General features: G+C 45.3%; 1 protein-coding gene across 1 annotated transcript in view; it reads right to left on the reverse strand.

Moving 5' to 3' along the window:
* Nucleotides 1-17,232, reverse strand: part of ALK (ALK receptor tyrosine kinase) — a 756,061-nt gene that overhangs the window by 204,524 nt on the left and 534,305 nt on the right. The gene's annotated exons all lie outside the window — the stretch shown is intronic.

Consider the following 17,232-nt stretch of genomic DNA (forward strand, 5'->3'; position numbering starts at 1 on the left):
AATGAGAGCCAGTCTCCCATCTCGCTCCCTAGAGAACCAGCCTAAATGCCATTTAATGCGTTAATGTATTGATTCATTCAGTGTGAACTCAAGCCTCTGTGCCAAGCAAAATGCTGATGCCCAAGCCCAGAGGAGGCTCCATTTCAGTCATAAATCTCTGGCCAAGTCAGGCCACTGTGCTGAAACTGTATACGGTAGGGTAGACCTGGCCATAAACTGTGGCCCTGTAAGCAAATTCTGGGGCTGGGATAGTGGTCAGCTGGAAAAGGATGGAGGGCCCTGGCCAGATGGGGTCAGGACAGCCCACAGTTTGTCCCCACTAAAGATGATCCCCCATTTCACACTCTGCTCCTGTATTGCCCCTTTGCTGGGTGGCCATCCAGGGGCATAGAGGCAATTGCCAGAGGCATTGATGGACCATATCCCGAGCCCCCTGGCACAGAGAGGCTCAGTGGCCCTGCTAGAGCTTAAACTGTACTGTGGCATGTATAGTAGCTGACATTATTGTGGGGTTGAAAGATGTAAATCTGGCATGAATCTTGGAAACCTTGGAAATCACCATATTGAATCCTGTCACGTGGCAGAGAAGGACTGAGGCCTGAACTATTCTCCTCTACTCTGTAGACACAGGAGGGTTCTATTCTATACATTGTGTCTGGAATAATGTCTTTAAAACTCAAGCATGACCATGCTCTCCATTGCCCTCAAGATCCGCCTCTGGTTCCCCGTATATGGCAGGGCTATTTCCTGCCCCTGTGCATGTGCTCAGGGGGTTCCCTGTATCCAGAATCCCTTTTCTATGTTTTCTCTACTGGGCTGTTCTTCATTGATTAAGGAATCCATCTTCCAGGTTGGACCGAATGACTGGTACAGGGGAGCAAGGGCAAGACGTGCCTGACTCTCCCTGAGGCATTTTTAGAAAAGCTTCTTGAAGGAAGTAACATTTGTAATTTTTGACTGGTCTACTCTGGTCCTAGAAGCGATGTTTAGAAATGGTGGTGTTTTGTGTTGAATTGTGTTGCTCCAAAAAGCTATGTTGAAGTCCTAACCCCCAGTGTCTCAGAATGTGACCTTATTTGGAAATAGAGTCTTTAGAAAGGTAATCAATTGCAAATGAGGTCATCAGGGTGGGCCCTAATCCAATATGACCATGTTCTTATAATAAGGGGATTATAATAAGGGGAAATTTGGACACAGAGACAGACACACACACAGGGAGAATGCCACATGAAGATGAAGGCAGAGGTTTGGGGCGATGCATCTACAAGTCAAGGAATTCCAAAGATTGCCAACAAACCACCAGAAACTAGGAGGGAGGTGTGGAGCAGATTCTCCCTCACAGCCCTCAGAAGGAACCAACCCTGGTGCCACCCTGAGCTTGGACTTCCGGAACTGTGAGACAATTAAGGTTTGTTGTTTAAGCCACCCAGTTTGTTATAGTTTGTTCTTTCTTATAGTAGCCCTAGCAAGCCAATATAGGTGGATAGTTCAAAATCATCCCCACCAGAATGTAAGTTGGTACAGCCACTATGGAAAACAGTATGGAGGTTCCTCAGAAAACTAAAAATAGAATTACCATATGATCCAGCAATCCCACTCCTGGGCATATATCCAGACAAAACTCTAATCCAAAATGATATATGCACCCCTGTGTTCATAGCAGCACTACTGACAATAGTCAAGACGTGGAAGCAACTTAAATGTCCATCGACAGATGAATGGATAAAGAAGATGTGGTACATATATACAATGGAATATTACTCAGCCATAAAAAAAAGAAATAATGTCATTTGCAGCAATACAGATGGACCTAGAGATTATCCTACTAAGTGAAGTAAGTCAGAAAGAGAAAGACAAATACCATATGATATCACTTATATGTGGAATCTAGAATATGACACAAATGAACCTCTCTACGAAACAGAAACAGACTCACGGACATAGAGAACAGACTTGTGGTTGCCAAGGGGGAGGGGGTTGGGGAGGGATGGAGTGGGAGGTTGGGGTGAGCAGATGTGAGCTATTATACATGGAATGGATAAGCAACAAGGAACTACTGTACAGCACAGGGAACTATACTCAGTATCTTATGATAAACCATAACGGAAAAGAAAAAAAAATCCCCCCCCTGCAAGTGGAGAAACAAACTTTACAATATTTTTACCGACGGTGGATGATCAGTGGCATCATCCCTCTATGTGACGACCCCCGCCATGGACAGGCAGCCCACAGGCTACTGGGAAAAGAGTTCATTCCTCGCAGAGGAGCCCCATTTTCCTTGGGGCCAGAAAGAGCGCTGGGCACTTTCCTACACATTTACCTCAGGCTCCCAGATGAACAATATCACCTTCACCTCGGAGAGGCCCCACTTTAGAATGATACTAGAAAGTGCTGGCTAATAACCCTGGAGCCACGGGCCCATTAGATTCGCCTGGTTAATGCTCATACCTTTAAGCCATGCTTGAAGAAACTAATGGAATTTGAACTTCAGGATTCTACTGTGTCAGCCATGTGGGAGCTCTCTAGAACGTAGCAGACGGAACCACTTGAGAGGCCCTGAGACTGTGCCCGTGGTGTGTTTAGCCGGGAGCCAATTTCTGGGCTAAAATTTCCACCACCAGTTCTCACACGACAGGAAAGGGTCAGCTCAGAAGAGTGACCTGTAACTTTGCAAGGATGCACTAGAAGCAGAGCGCTTGCGAAGCAGAGCCAGAAAGATGTGGGCTGGGGTTAGGGGTGGGCAGGAATCCCTAGGCGTGGGCCAAGCTTTCCTCCCCCATCTCAATTCATCTTGGACTGTGAATATTTATAATAAGAAAGCCTTGAACACTCAGAATCTTTTGACATTGGCCCTGGCCCTATACACTGGAAGCTGCAATTTTCTGGAAAGGGCAGGCTCCCTGTTCCCCCTTCAGTGGTCTATTTAATCAACAAGGGCTTGGGGAACACTCACCCATAAGATAGGAATAGCCCATCTTCCTTTACGTGCCTCCCAAGGGATGTATGCCTCTCAGAGTGCCTTAGAAAGGGCTGCCTGGGTGTCTACTGTATTACAAAGGTCACCATAGCCACCGGTAAGGCTGAAATGCAGTTTTGTTAAAACCAAGGCGAGCAGAGACCTCCAAAGAGTCAAAACAACTGACTCCTGGGGATGAGGTTGTAAGACCCGCCTTTCTGCTCAGGCCTTGTACTGATAGATCATGGAAGCTGGAGCCTATCCAATGGTTTGGCATGTTTCTCGTGGAGCCCAGAGGGCAAGCAGAGTCCTCTTCCCCTCCCCAGTCTAAGGCATCCTCAAAGGACATAGGACTGCAGGAGTAGACGGTGACAAAGGCTGGGCAAAGTCCAGCACAGGAGCTCCTGGCTAGTGTGAGCACCGTGGGTGGTTCCAAAGCTCTGCTGACAGCTTGCAGCAGGTTCAGAGACATCATTCAGAACAGCCCTGAGCCTTTGATTCAAGGGGCTGGTTGCCTCTGCACCGAGCAGGTGGCAGACACTCATTTCTGGCTCTTCATGCTCACAGAGCAGGGGCTGGGTAGCAGGCGCTGCTGTCGGTGGACCCTGAAGGATGTGGAAGGGATCTGTGTTCTGCTAGCATCTCTGCCTTTGGAAACCCACCAGTGGTGTCATCCAGCAATGATGGTAATACTTGTTATATTGTTATTAGATTATTTTAACTGTTATAATGCTGACCACTCTTGGACAAAAAGGAACTCTACACAGCCATCTCATTTAATTCTCTTAGGGGCTGTGAGAGGTAGGAGTTGGTGCCCCATTGTACAGATGAGGAAACTGAGATTCCAGCAGGCGAATTATCTTGCTCTCGATTTAGTAAGCAACATTTCATAAGCTGAGATTCAAACTCTGGCCTGTCAGACTTGAAGTCCGTGGATGTCTCTCTATGCCTTGGCTTCCCACAGAAACAGGATGTAGCCTGGGCTGCTGTAGGAGATGGGGAGGCTGGCCTCAGACACTCAGAGATCCCACATCTTCAGAGCTGAGAGGTATCCCAGACACGGCTGAGATAGTTTCTTGAGGGCCCACTGCGTGCAGAGCACAGAACTTAACTGCATGTATCAGGAGATCTAGACCAGAGATGGGCTCAGGGTGAAGATGGATCCCCAGTCCAGAATCCTCAGGTTCACAGGGTGAGTGCTTCTTGGGACAGCCGTGGGACCACTGCCTCAGCACACTGGCTCCCATCTGAGTGGCTCCACGTTTCCACACACACCCTCTCACCTGATGCTTACAGCCCCCCTGGGGGACAAGAACACAGGTGCTCTTATCCTCTGTCCCACAGCCAGGCAGAGTGGAATGAAGGGTTACAGGGCTTGCTCAGAGGACTAGATAGGAAGTGCCAGAGCTTGGTCTCGTGATTCCCAGGCTGGTGCTCTCTTCTCCATCCCCTGAAGACTCCAGAAACAGGAAGGGCCTCAGCGTGTGGGGATTGGCTGCCATGATGTCTGCCTGACCTTGGTACGTGTGGAGCCTCGCTAATGATGTTCTGTTTCTGGAGCCATCCCTTGGTGGGGGCATGAAAAGCATGTGTGTAGGGAGGGGCCTGGGAAAAATCTGAGTTGGGAGTCTCCTCTTTCCCTGGCATTTTTATATGGATGAAAATAAATATCAGTTCTTATAGGACAGGGATAATATACAACTCTTCCCATTTTACAGATGAGAAAATTGAGGCATGAAAAGCAGAAGGAAATGGAACCCAGTTTTTTAAATAGAAAAAGATCACAGACGTTAGAAACTTAGGGCCAGTATTGACACCTAATCCTCGTTGCCTTTTACTGAACTGAGTAAAGGTAACTGGGGCCCTTTAGTCCTCACCTATGACTTGGCTCTGTTTGTGGTTTGTGGGCAGGTGCCTGGGGTGGACCAGGGGCTAAAGTCCCGTATTTAATTAAATTATATGTCACTGTATCCTTTAGTATCAAGTACATCATCTAATTTAAAAGACCTTATTACTTATTTTCCTTTATTATAAAAGTCTTTAGAGCATGCACACATACTCCTGTCGATCTGATATCAAATATTAGTGGAATTTAATATCTTATTTTTAGATGAGTAATACATATAAGTTGCTATGTTAATAGTACCCCCATGAATCATTTTGCCCATGGGGTGACTACACTCTGTTTGGAGATGCCCCTTAGTCCATTGCCTTGTTAGATCAATACTCTCGAGTGATGAAGGCTCTTTGTGCTTTGGTCCAGTCCACTAATTGTCTTCTCACAGGTTGTGCCAGCCAGGGCAGACAATCCCTCTGTAGCCTGTAAAGGGCTGCTGACAGAGGGCCTGGGGTACCTCCTCGCCAAGGTCGGGGAATCTCATTCCCTCTTGGCTGCCTTCACCCAAGGTCAGGACTTGGAGCATCAGCATATGAGGCCCTGAGTCCTGGGTTTTCTCTTTTCCTCCCAAGCCTCTTTGGTGAATTCCCCTTTTCCCAGTCTGAGCTCTGTCCCCCACCCAGACCACTGTCAAACAGAAGCAAATGTTTTTGGCCCACAATTAAACCTTCTTTCAGCAACTGGTGACTCTGGATACAGAGCGGTGCCCTTCTCCCATACAAATTGCTGTCACCAGATGTAAAGCACTAGTGACACCTCAGAGGTGGCTCCTTTAGCTACTCCTGCCCCCAGCATTCTGTCTTAGCCCCTTCACTACACCCTGGTCCAGCTGGATGTTTGGGAAGAGGGTAAGAGCTTGCTGTCACTCCAGCTCTTCTCTCTTCTCTGTGACATGGCTGCCCTTCACAGGCTGTTGCTGCTCCTGTATCCTCTTTCTCTCCTTGGTGATGGGGTCCCTTTCCAATACTGTACAGCCCCTCAGATAACACCTCCTTTTACTTTCCCCCAAACATCACAGGGCTCCCTAGGGCTCAGTTAAAGGATCTCTCCCCTCCCTGACCTCCCACCTGAATCCTCCAATCATATTCCTTTAAGCTATTTCCCATGGAAAAATTCCCAATACCATTTGCATGTTTCCAGAACTGTACAGCTTTCACAACAAGCATGGTGGGACATGCACATCCTAACGCATTAATTTCGTGCTTCCTATTGGGGAGTGGAGGGGGAGGGGTAGATGGAGGTATGATCCCTGAACTTCCAATTCCCTGTGAGGGGAAATTCCTAAGAACCCTCCCAGGTTCCTTGGTGGGACTGCTTGTTAGACCTGGTATCTTCAAACCGGGCCCATGGCTAAAGCCTCATATGCAAGATTCCAAAAGGGGGTGACACCTTGAGTATTGAGTATTGAGTATTCAGATTGGCCCAATCCCGGGGGCCACTGTGTGGAAATAATTGAAGTCTTTTAACAGAGGTGTCTAAGAGAGCGATTAAAAGGGAATTGCAATTATTGAGCCCAGAGGTAACATTTCAGAACTGGCCCATAAATCCTGCTTTGACATGAAATTTAAAACTCCCCAGTGGTCTCCAATGCCATATTAAAAGAGCTTTAATACTAAGAAGTAGAAATAATGAATGATAATCAGGGTGTTGTTTCTAGGAGTAGGGGCAGCCCTGAGGGCCAGGCTGGCAGGGAACCACAGGTTTGCATTTGGTTGTGTTCTACGTCCCTGTCCCTCACTTCACAAAAGAGCAGTGCAGGCAGGGAGGGTGGGCTTGGCAGAAGGGTGTTGAGTGAAAACCTGGCAGAGCCATTCCCCAGTGCACTCCAGCTCCAGCTCTGCTGAAAGCCACGGGTGCAGTTGGCTGTTGTCTGTTATGCAGCTGCTCTGTGCCAGGCCCTGCAGGGAGCAGCTGCTGGGTGAGGGCTGGCCCGGTAGCTGACTTGGACAGGCAGCAGGGCTCCTAGGAAGAGCGCTGGGCTGAGAGTCCAGAGATCCTGGCTTGAGATCTGGCTTTTTCACTGGCTGGGGGGTTGGCCAAGTCACCTCACCTCTCTGCTCACGGTTCCTCTATTTCACTGACTTCCTCAAAGGACTGTTGAAAGGACTACATGGTAGAATGAATAGGAGAGTGCTTTGAAAATATACGTTATAATAGATTTCTATTGTTTTGATATCTGGTACTCGCCTCAATGTGGTCGTTCTCCTCTGGACGTCTTTTAAGTTTGTTCCTTTACAATTCATTGACAAAAATACAGCTAGATGACTCCTGAAGCTGCTTTCAGCTCCTGGATACTAGGACAATGGCAGTGCCCTGCACTGGATTGGCTGATGCAGGGAATGCTGGTCAACCCTCCCTAGGATTTGGTTCTGCACCTGCAGCCCCTTAGGACGTTGTCTTCTCAAGCAGCTGCAGGACACCAGGGCTTTATGTTAACTTGTAATCAATCGGAATCTCTCCCCCTTCCCACCCCTCTCTAATCCTCTTCCCACAAACTGTTTCCAAGCCAGATTTTCCAGATCTTATAGGTTGTGGCTCAAAGCAGCAGATTGTTTTGAACCTGAGTGCAGGACCATCACATTTCCTGCAGCAAATTTTAACTGGTTTGGTTTCCAGAATTTAGAATCTGTAGTATTAGCCTTCCTACCAAGCTTGGTGTCATCAGTAGATCAGCCCCCCTATGAAATGAGATAATGAACATGTAGCTTCTAGAATGTCATAGGTCTGAAAAGATGTTGATGCCCTCTCTGCCACCATTTCGGTCATGCATCAAAAACATGGAAGAGTCGTCAAAGGTCAAGGCAGAGCCCTTTCTCATTTCTCTTAGAGACACCTTTCAGATGGAGAGAGCTCACTCACTATGCCTCTTTTGGATACAAGTGTTCAGTTTGCTGCAGACTCATCTACCAGAATATTAAGGGAAACACTGTCAAATGGGTGCTTAAATCAATATGCTCTGTCTGTCACTTTCCCTTATCCTCCTAATCTCACACCCCTTCTGAAGAAAGTGTTTTCCAGGACTGGCTTTAGGTAAGCCTGTGTTGACTCTTGGAATCATTGCATTCTTTTCTAAAAGTTCCAAAACTACTTCTTCAGCAACTTGTTTAGAATTTAACTGGGGTTAATATTTTTAAATTCAAAAAATTTTCTGACTGACTCCTGATGTAAATAGAACCCTAAAAATATAGCATTGAGATCCTTGCATTTAAACCTAAAAATAAAATTGTCTATAAAGGGAAATCTAGTCAGATTAGCCTAGTTTCATCTTATATAGAGAGCATATAACTATGCACTCCAACAGGACACTTTATAGTTTATGCTGGGTTGGTATAAAAATCTGACTTTGAACAACAATTAATGTGGCCACCCAACATGTGGACGTCCTGTTACATAAATCTGTAACAAGTGTTTTAGTGGTAGGGCAAAGGGAGAATAACACAGGAATCCTACCCTCAAGGAATGTTTTAGTTGTGAAGGCTAAAGAGGTAGCATGGAATAAGAAAAAGATAAGCCCAAGGTGCATACAAACAATTTCACTGAATTCAATAAACACTTACTGAGCATATTGTGTACCAGGCACGCGGTAGGTCCTGGATATAGATGAGACATAGTTCCTGCCCTAAAGGGACTTATATTCACATGTTGAGACTGCTTAAGAAAATTCAAAGTCAGGGAGAGCCTAGCTCAGCATGGGATAAGATTAATTAGGAGGAAATTTGAAGGAAATAGAGGCAGGGAAAAGACAGTCCAAGTAGGCATCATGACACAAGGAAAAGTACCTTAGCCCTTCAGTTTCCATCACCTGATTGTTCCAGAATTTTAAAGTTCAAATCCCCAAGACGGAGACAATGGTAAAAATGTCGAGAGAGAAGCGCAATTCAAGTTTAACAAGAAATAGATAATGTTACAGGTCAGGGAATCCGTTTCAAAATAAGACTTTCTTTTTGACAGTGTCCTTTTAAATGATGTGACTCTGGGGACTTTTCCTCTCTCAGCATCTGCCACCCTACACAATAATTAGCCAGCGACACATTTTCTTTGTTGTTCATTAAAGATTAATGAGGGGCAGAGCTTCAGGCCTGGTTAGATGGAGAAACCCTGAAGGGTTCATTTGAACCTTTCATATCTGTTCCTTTTGGAAATTCTGATGAACAGGTTTTCAGTACAACAATGCCATCTGCCTTCTAACCTACAATAGGTCTTTGGTGGAAACTCAGACATTTCTGCCAGGTTGTCTCCCACCATTAGCTTAAAAGCACATGCATGAAAGGAAGCAGAACAGATGTTTGGAGCTCTGCAGTGGGTTGAGCACATTTCGTGCCGGGGTGATGGGCATTTTCAGCAAAGCGTGTCTCCTCACTCTGTGCTAAGTTCTTAAGGTACCATCAAGTAGAAATGCCAGGTAGCAAGGCGCCACTGTGCAAACACAGCAAGCTCTGGCTCATTTGGAAGCAAGTCCTCCTCTATCTATTTATTTTGTTCTAACTGTTGGATTTCTGCTTAGTTCTCCTCCTGCAGACAGCCTCACCAGGAGAGACTGAGAGGTGATAAAGGAAAGTTTATTTAACAAAAGGGATAAAAGAAAACTAATGGAAGTTTAAATACCTCTAGTTAAAAGTAAGCAGTTGAAAATAATGGAGAGAGGAATGATACAGAAGACTCTGGAATAATTAATGCCTTTCTGAAATTTAGAAGGCCCTGGCCCTTTAAGATTAGCACACGCGAATGGATTCAGGCTGATTGAAATCTTGCTACGCAGAATGATGCCTGATTTGGTCCACTTTCTGCTCTTTTCTGTCTTTCATTTTCTGAATTTGGCACTGTTTAGCATCTTGTACAATGCCCTGTACCCAGAGGAGCTCAAAATCCATTAATAGACGATGTTGATGATGCCAATAATCAGAGCTGAGAGCTGTGATTGTATTATAAGCAAAGCATTTGACTCATTGCAGAGCCAGCAAGGCCCAGAGTGACATTTCTCCATCCCTATCACTGATGAGCATGACCTTGGGACAAGTCACCCCCTACTGTTCCCTGGGGATGCAATTCAGGGAAGGCCATGGCACCTTCTATAGAAAAGGTCACAGGAACGAACACATCATTCCACCAAATACGCCTGTGTCTTCCCTAGGCTTCTCTGGGACTCTGACCTCCTGAAGCCCCTCTCCCACACCTCTTAACTCTCCATTCCTTCTGCCCAGAACCCCTTTGCACTGAGACTCCTTAGGATTTGAGGTGGAATGAAAATCTATGAGGCTATGAGCTGAACTGTTCTCATCCCATTCTCAAGATTGCCTTCAGTAAATATGAGGTCCCTCTTAGGCTCAGAGGCCTCAGTCTGACAGATGACTAACACTTCTGAAGTCAGGTCCAACCATCACTGATGGTTTCTCTACTCATCTGCAGAGTCTGCGTGGAGCTGAGATGGCTGCCCAATTAATGGACCTTCTGTATTATGAAATTAAAACAGAATTTTCAGGAAAGAACAGGCCTGAACATTGATGGGGAGGCAGAACTTCCTGCTCCCCCATCCGTGGCAGTCTCTGATCTTGTCCGTGTGTCAGCCGTCCCCATTAGCAGCACATCTGATTCTGTGCATGGAGTCCACATGCATCACCTGTGCTCCTTGCTCAATCCTGGGCAGGCAGAACTGTCCCTCAGTTCTCCAGCCAACACTTCCAGCTGCCTAGAATTCATAACTTTCTGATCTGAGGCAGTTCTTTATCTTCTTAGCAGACCATATTTTCCACCCAGGCTGAACCATAAGTAAACCTATGAATTTATCCCCTATGGGTGAGATGTGCAACATCCCAGATAAGGGCTTCAGGAAACCTGGCTTCTAATTCCACCTTTGTTGCTGTTCATAGTCAACATTTACTTAGTTCTAGTTAGGTGCTGGACGTTGTGTTAAGCACTTCTATCCATTTTTTTAATTCAACCTTCACCATATGAGGTAGGTCTATCATGATGAGGAAACAGAAATTGAAGAAAGTTAGGTGATTTGCTCAAGGTCACCCAGCTAGTAAGAGATGTAGAGTGTGAACCGAGGACTCAGGTCTGCCCAACTTCAAAACTACTGCTCTTAACCACTACCTGTACTGCCTCCTGATCCGTGTGGGACCAGGCAAGCTCCTTTGGGTCTCTGGGACTTGGTTTCTTCTTTATTTGCAAAATAGGGTCGTAGGTCTAGGCCTTCCCGAGGGACCTCCAGTTCCCACATGCTATAGATCAAGTCCTCACAACACCCTCTTTGACCAGCAGCCTTTTCTACCCACATTCCATTCAGAGCTTCCTGGGCTTGTGCCCTCTTGCTATGGGGCTGCTGACTTTTCTCTCCCCCATGTGCCATGTCATGGCGGCCCAGCCATCACATCGCCTGGCAACTCTTCCATTTTCCTCTGCCTCACCTTGGATGAGTGTAGATTTTAGAGAGAAGGTGAGCCAAATAAAGACCAATACCTCATGGTGTGCCTTGGAAACCAAACAGTGACAGAGACCGTTAGGACTGGAGGCACAGAAAGATGTATCACCATAGTCAAAGGAGGAAGAGTGAGCAGGCTCCGGGGTGGGGTCTGGGAAGATTCCTAGAGGCAAAAGTATTCAGGAAAAGACCTTCTTTATAGAACGTGCCAGGAGCTCCGGATGGGTGTGAGCCATACAGGGCAATGAGCCAACTGGAGCTCAGGATGCCAGTGAGAGAGGAGCACACAAAATGTCTTAGCCTGGCTCTTTGGGAGACAAGTCCCTACCACAAGTCACCTTGAACTAATCTTTGCACTCTTAACCTGCAGTCTGGGGTTCCCTGGAGGAATAAGCATGTGTTACAGGGACCCATAGAGTATCCTTTTTTTACTTTAAAAGGGGCTCATACAACACTCTGATTTGAGAAATATTATCTAACCATTATATGTACTAATGACCTTGAGCAAGCCATTTCATCTCTCCTGGACTGGTTCTTCATGTTAAAAAAAAATAGGAGGATGAGTGGATGAGATAATTTTTAGTTCTAGGAATTTCAGGCTGAGCAGACAAGCATTTAGGAGGCAGGCAGACCTTTCTGAGATTGCTGCCCCAGCCAACTGCCTCAAGGTCACCAGTTTTGAGCATGAAGATGCTCAGTTAGAAAACTGAATCAAAAAAATACAGGACTTGCTGATATTTTCTCTGGAATAGAATTGCACAGGGAGAAGGAAACAAACAACCACATCGAGAGGCTGATTTATTTCTGTGTCTTCCACATCTCAACCCATATTCTCTAAAGGAAAAGAAAACCAGGGACTCATTTAGTTGTTGTTTGCATTCTGGAGACAATGGAGATGCCATCTCATCGGTGAACAGTAATGCAAGTGGAGGAGAGGCACAGACAGGTGGACCTGATAATATGCAACTCAAGGAAGAAAGCCCATATTTATTCTTGTGTCCTCTAAAATGTCACTTGTCTTTTCCCCACTTGTCCTCAATACATACTTCCTTAATAGCCTCAAGTAAGGTAAGAGGATAGGTCACATTTCAATTTGTTTATCCAGCCAGAATAAGAGTGTTCTCTAAGACCGTCTTTGACCTTTTTCTTTCTCTCTCTGCTCTCTGCAGAGAGCTTGCCCATTCTCACAGGTTCAGTGCTGCTTTCTGTGCAGATGACTTTCAGATCTTCAGCTCCAGCTCTGATCCGATGGGTCGCCTGGGCCACCATCACTGCATTTCCTACTGCTTTGAACCATTTCTTCCCGGCTGTGCCCCACCACATGGTGCTCCCTTCAATCAGCCAGTCCTCCCATCCATTATTCCACGCGTCTCCAGAGGGTAGGAAACAATTCACAAGCCCAGGGCTTCCTTGAATTGCTTTAATCAGAGGAGAGACCTTTGGACCTCCAGCCTTGTAATTACCACGATTGGCAGGGCCAATGGCTCTCCATCAGGCCTCATCCTCTTCTTTGGTACTTTGGGGCTGTGGCCTAATATTTTTGCTGAGTTTTGCTTTTCATTGCTAAGACTCTTCTCTGGGTTCTTGATTCCTAAGGGGCTTCCCACCTGCCTGCCTGCTCTGTTGGTGACCTATTTTGCTTGTTGAACCCTAGATTCTCCTGCCCACTTCTCTACCCCATTGCCCCTTTCTGGCTCCTCTGGCTGCCCGTTCTGCATGGGCCCTGTTGGCTGCTCATCTGTTCTCTGCTTGGACCTTGACTCAAGTCGAGTTCTTCCAGTCCCACCCTCTTGCCTGAGCCTTTATCTCAGTCACATGTATCATTAAACATATATTCAATCTTCATAATTTGTAGCTCAGGAACCTTCAGAAAATCATAGTATGAGAAGAACTCCTTACTATCTTCACAAGGAAATCAAGGGGTTGAATCAGATGATCTCTAGGATCTCTTCCAGCCCTGAAATGCTATGATTTAACAGCACTGAGAAACCATTGCGGTAAACTCATTCACTTGAGAGATGAGAAACTGAGACCCAGAGAGATAAAGTAACTTGACCGTTTGGGGACTGAGCTGGGATTAGAATTTAGGTCTTTTGAGTCCTAACTCTTGCCAAAACTCTCCAGCTTTGCTGTTGTTGTCTCCCTCTCTCCCTGTAAGTAGCCCTAGTTCAATCCCCTTGGCCATCTGTTAGGTTGTTGTTTACTTGGAAATAAGGAGGAAAATAAAAGACCCTTGCTCCCAGGTCACCCCTTACATTAGCAGCTTCAAGATGGCAGTGGGAATGTGCAACCCACTTACGAGAACAAAGCGTTTTTAAGGACTAAGCACATTGATTGTTTGTGTGTGAGTGGCACCACTAATTACAAATAAGTCCTGTCTATTTATTAAAGCAAGCCCTTTTCAGACATTTCCCGCATGCAAACAATCCTTCCCCACAATTAGGGTAAATTAGTAAGGTTTCACTGAACTAATGAGACAATGTTTGTGAGGCTTGTCTTTATTTTTTCTAGGCTGTTTAGAGACAAGAGTCTATAATTGGGATTCTCAAACTGCCACATTCAAGGCAGGCTGCATGAAAAGGGAGGTTATCAAAACCCCCAGTCACTTCAAAGAATGCCACATGGAGGTGTGGCTCCAGGCCCAGGGACACACACACACCTGCATGTCTTCACAGGATATGTGCACACTCACACGTGCACATATATGCACCTCACACACATATACATACTCGTACAACAAAATCACATGTTTCTGTTCACAGTTAAGCTTCCCCTTCCCTCACTAACAAGTGACTATCCAGAATGCTATGGTGCTGACATGCTGGGTCTGAAATCTCACCTGATTCATGAAGGATAATATAATACAAATACAGCAAAATAATAGCAGGAAACTTTTATTGCAAACTCGACTTTTGTTGGCAACTATCTTCACAACCTTCCACAGGAAGTGTTATCTCCATTCAACTGGCACAGACACTGATGCCTAGTAACCCAAAGCACATGGTTAGTACGCTGAGATGGCATTCAAACCCATAATCTTTCCACTCTGCCCCCAAAGCACATCCTTTATCCCTAGTCTAGTTCCTTCTGCTAAAGCTCTTTTTGGTCACCTAATCTGGCATGCTTTTCTCAAAAACTCTTTTTATCCTTTTACCATAAGACGGAGTCTAAATTCAGGTCATTACCCTTTCCCCAGCCCCACCCTGATCCCTTAGATCCTTCAGATCTCTACCCTGCATCTCTACAAGAGACTGTGAGCAAGGAGTGACCTTTGGATGGTGCATTACTTCTTCAATCCATTGGTTTGTAACGAGCAGGCTCCCCAATCAGATTCACTGTTTTGAGACCCGAAGGCTGCAGGTCAGAAGTGGGAGGGTGGGATGGGTACAGAACCCGCTCTTCACAATCTCTGCCAGGTGCCTGAATGCCTATATGCCAATCCAACAAGAAGCCAGGGGCTTTGGGGAATGGGATTAGGGAATGGAACTCCAATTTGCAGGAGAGCCGTCTTTTTAGCTATTTCTTCCAGTACCAGATTTGTGATGTGAAACAGGACTAAGTCCCCTTTTAGCTTCTAGAAATATCAAATATGGCACCCAAGGGCCAGGCTTCAGAAGTTTAGTTTTGAGTTTTCCAGAAGCAGTTTTCCAAGGGATTAGCATGAGTTAACAGAAGATGGTTCAACAGTAATTATTATGGGAAACAAGGGATTTTCAGAGGCTATCAGACTTTGGGGATAGTGTCAGGAAGCATGAAGAACTCACTTTAGTGGAGCCACGAGGAAGAATATCAAGACTTCAGATCCAGCCTCAGGCTCCAGACACTGCTCCTTTTGGTCCTTTTGTCTCGATTCCCAGGATGCAATGTGATATACTACAGCAGTCAGAGGGATGAGGCTTCAAATTCAGATTTCACCCACCAATAGCTACCTGACCTTGTGCCAATTACTTAACCCCTCTAAAAGTCAACTTTTCCACATGTAAAACGGCATTAGACTATAAGCTCCACATTGCACCTCCAATACCTGACTCAACACCTGCCTTGTAGTATGCAGTCAATAAATATTTGTCCATAAGACAAGAATTACTCCTGTTTTATAGATTCTCTCAGGTCAATCAATGTTAGCATCCTTCCTTTGCTTTGTGAATCAACTTCTGAAACCCATTCTCCTTCCTTTCCTCAAAATTCCTGAATCTGTTCAAGAGGCAAACTTATACTTCAAAGTGATAGTCCTATAGATGCTACAAAGAACAAATATTCACAGACTCATAGAATTTCATCCACAAGAGAGAGCCCTAGGGTTGAAAGAGAGACCCTCTGTTCTAATCCCTTAGTTCACCAGATAAAGAGACTGATGGGGAAGGACCTGATTTGCCCAAGACCACATAGCTAGTGACTGAGTATATTCATTCCAAGGCAAGCCTCTTTCTTCTGATTAAACAGCCTCTAGCCTACACCCTGTGATCACCAACTAGACAATTTCCAACCCAAATAAAAAGCCCAGATATGACACCAGGAAGAGACTCTTCCCCAGTGCTGTCCCATCCCTTGTGCTTTACATGCATAAGGAATGGAACTGCTGTGTTCTAGTCTTGCAGCTGCTAAGTATCATGGTCCCATGTACTGGAATTCAGCTGAACACCATGCTTAACATTGAGAGTGCACTTACCCTAGTGGCTGGGCTTTTAATTAGTATGCTTCAGGACATGTTTATTTTATGTATTTATTTGCCACAAGTTCAGTTGTAATTCTATTTGCGAAAATCAACAGAAGAGACCTCTAAGCTTCACAATCCTGGGGCACAGAACCCCGATAAGTTATTGCTTCCTGGTTTTCTTCTCTTACCCTATACTCACAACCCACAAGAAGTGGTTTGCTTTTACTGGCTGGATTCGATTAGTCCTTAATTTGAGTAAAACCACAGAGAGCTAGATTTCCCAGTTCATGACCTTTGAGGCCTGAATCAACTCTGCAATTAAAAAATATTCACCTAGACCAGAAAGCAGTCAGCCTCTATGTGCTCTGGTTGGTCTAATTCCTGATGTTTTCCAACCTCTACACCTCAGTGCTCCTTGGGGATTCCTGGGACCAGAAAACCCAGCCTTTAGTTCCAAGCTTTTATACTCTACTCCCTTATACTATTTTTTCAACCAAGGAGTTCAGAGGAAAAAAAAAGCATAATTAGTAACAGATAATTTATTACCTTGCTTTTCAAATCATATTACTAAGAGGTGAGTTTCTTTGCTTTGGGTGGCATAGGAAAATAGAGATTAGAGGTTAAGGGGAAGTTTGTCTAGTATTAACTAATTTGTTGATCACTCATTCATTTTATATTCATTCATCATTTAAAAAATTATTTATTAAGAGTACGCAACATGAAAAGCAGTGGGCTAGCATAGGTGAGGGGGCAGGGTAGAAATACAAAAATACATGGCCCCTGCTCTCCATAAGCTTATATTCCAGTGGGGAAGACAAGATATTTACTCATATGTTTATAATACAAGGAGCTCAGTAACAGGAGTCACTAGGGCATGAGTTGGAATTTGATAGGCAGAGATGGGAGGTGAGGGCCTTCCAGGTGGAGGAACAATCATAAGTAAAGGTTGCAGGGTGAAAAGGTGTGAAGGTTGGTTAAAAATGAGGAGTGAACTTGCTTGGCTAGAGTGGAAAGTGTAGAGGATTAGTAAGATAAAAAGCAAAAGGCTTTACCTGCTCTACAAAGGAGTTTGGGTTTTGTCTGAGAGGCAGTGGGGGAGCTTACGAAGGTTTACCATCATCAAGCAAAGTGGTCCATAGGAAAAATGTCTTGGCATTAGCAACAATGAAGATATTTAGGGATAAGGGGACTGGGAAGAGTGGAGACAGATCCATGTTGGGAAACTAATGCAAGGGTAGCATTGGGGGGATAAGGCTTGAACTAGGGTGGTGATAGTTTGCCTAGAAAGATGGGGCTGCACT

The sequence above is a fragment of the Eubalaena glacialis genome, chromosome 14, assembly GCF_028564815.1.
Source record: "Eubalaena glacialis isolate mEubGla1 chromosome 14, mEubGla1.1.hap2.+ XY, whole genome shotgun sequence".
Lineage (NCBI taxonomy): Eukaryota > Metazoa > Chordata > Mammalia > Artiodactyla > Balaenidae > Eubalaena > Eubalaena glacialis.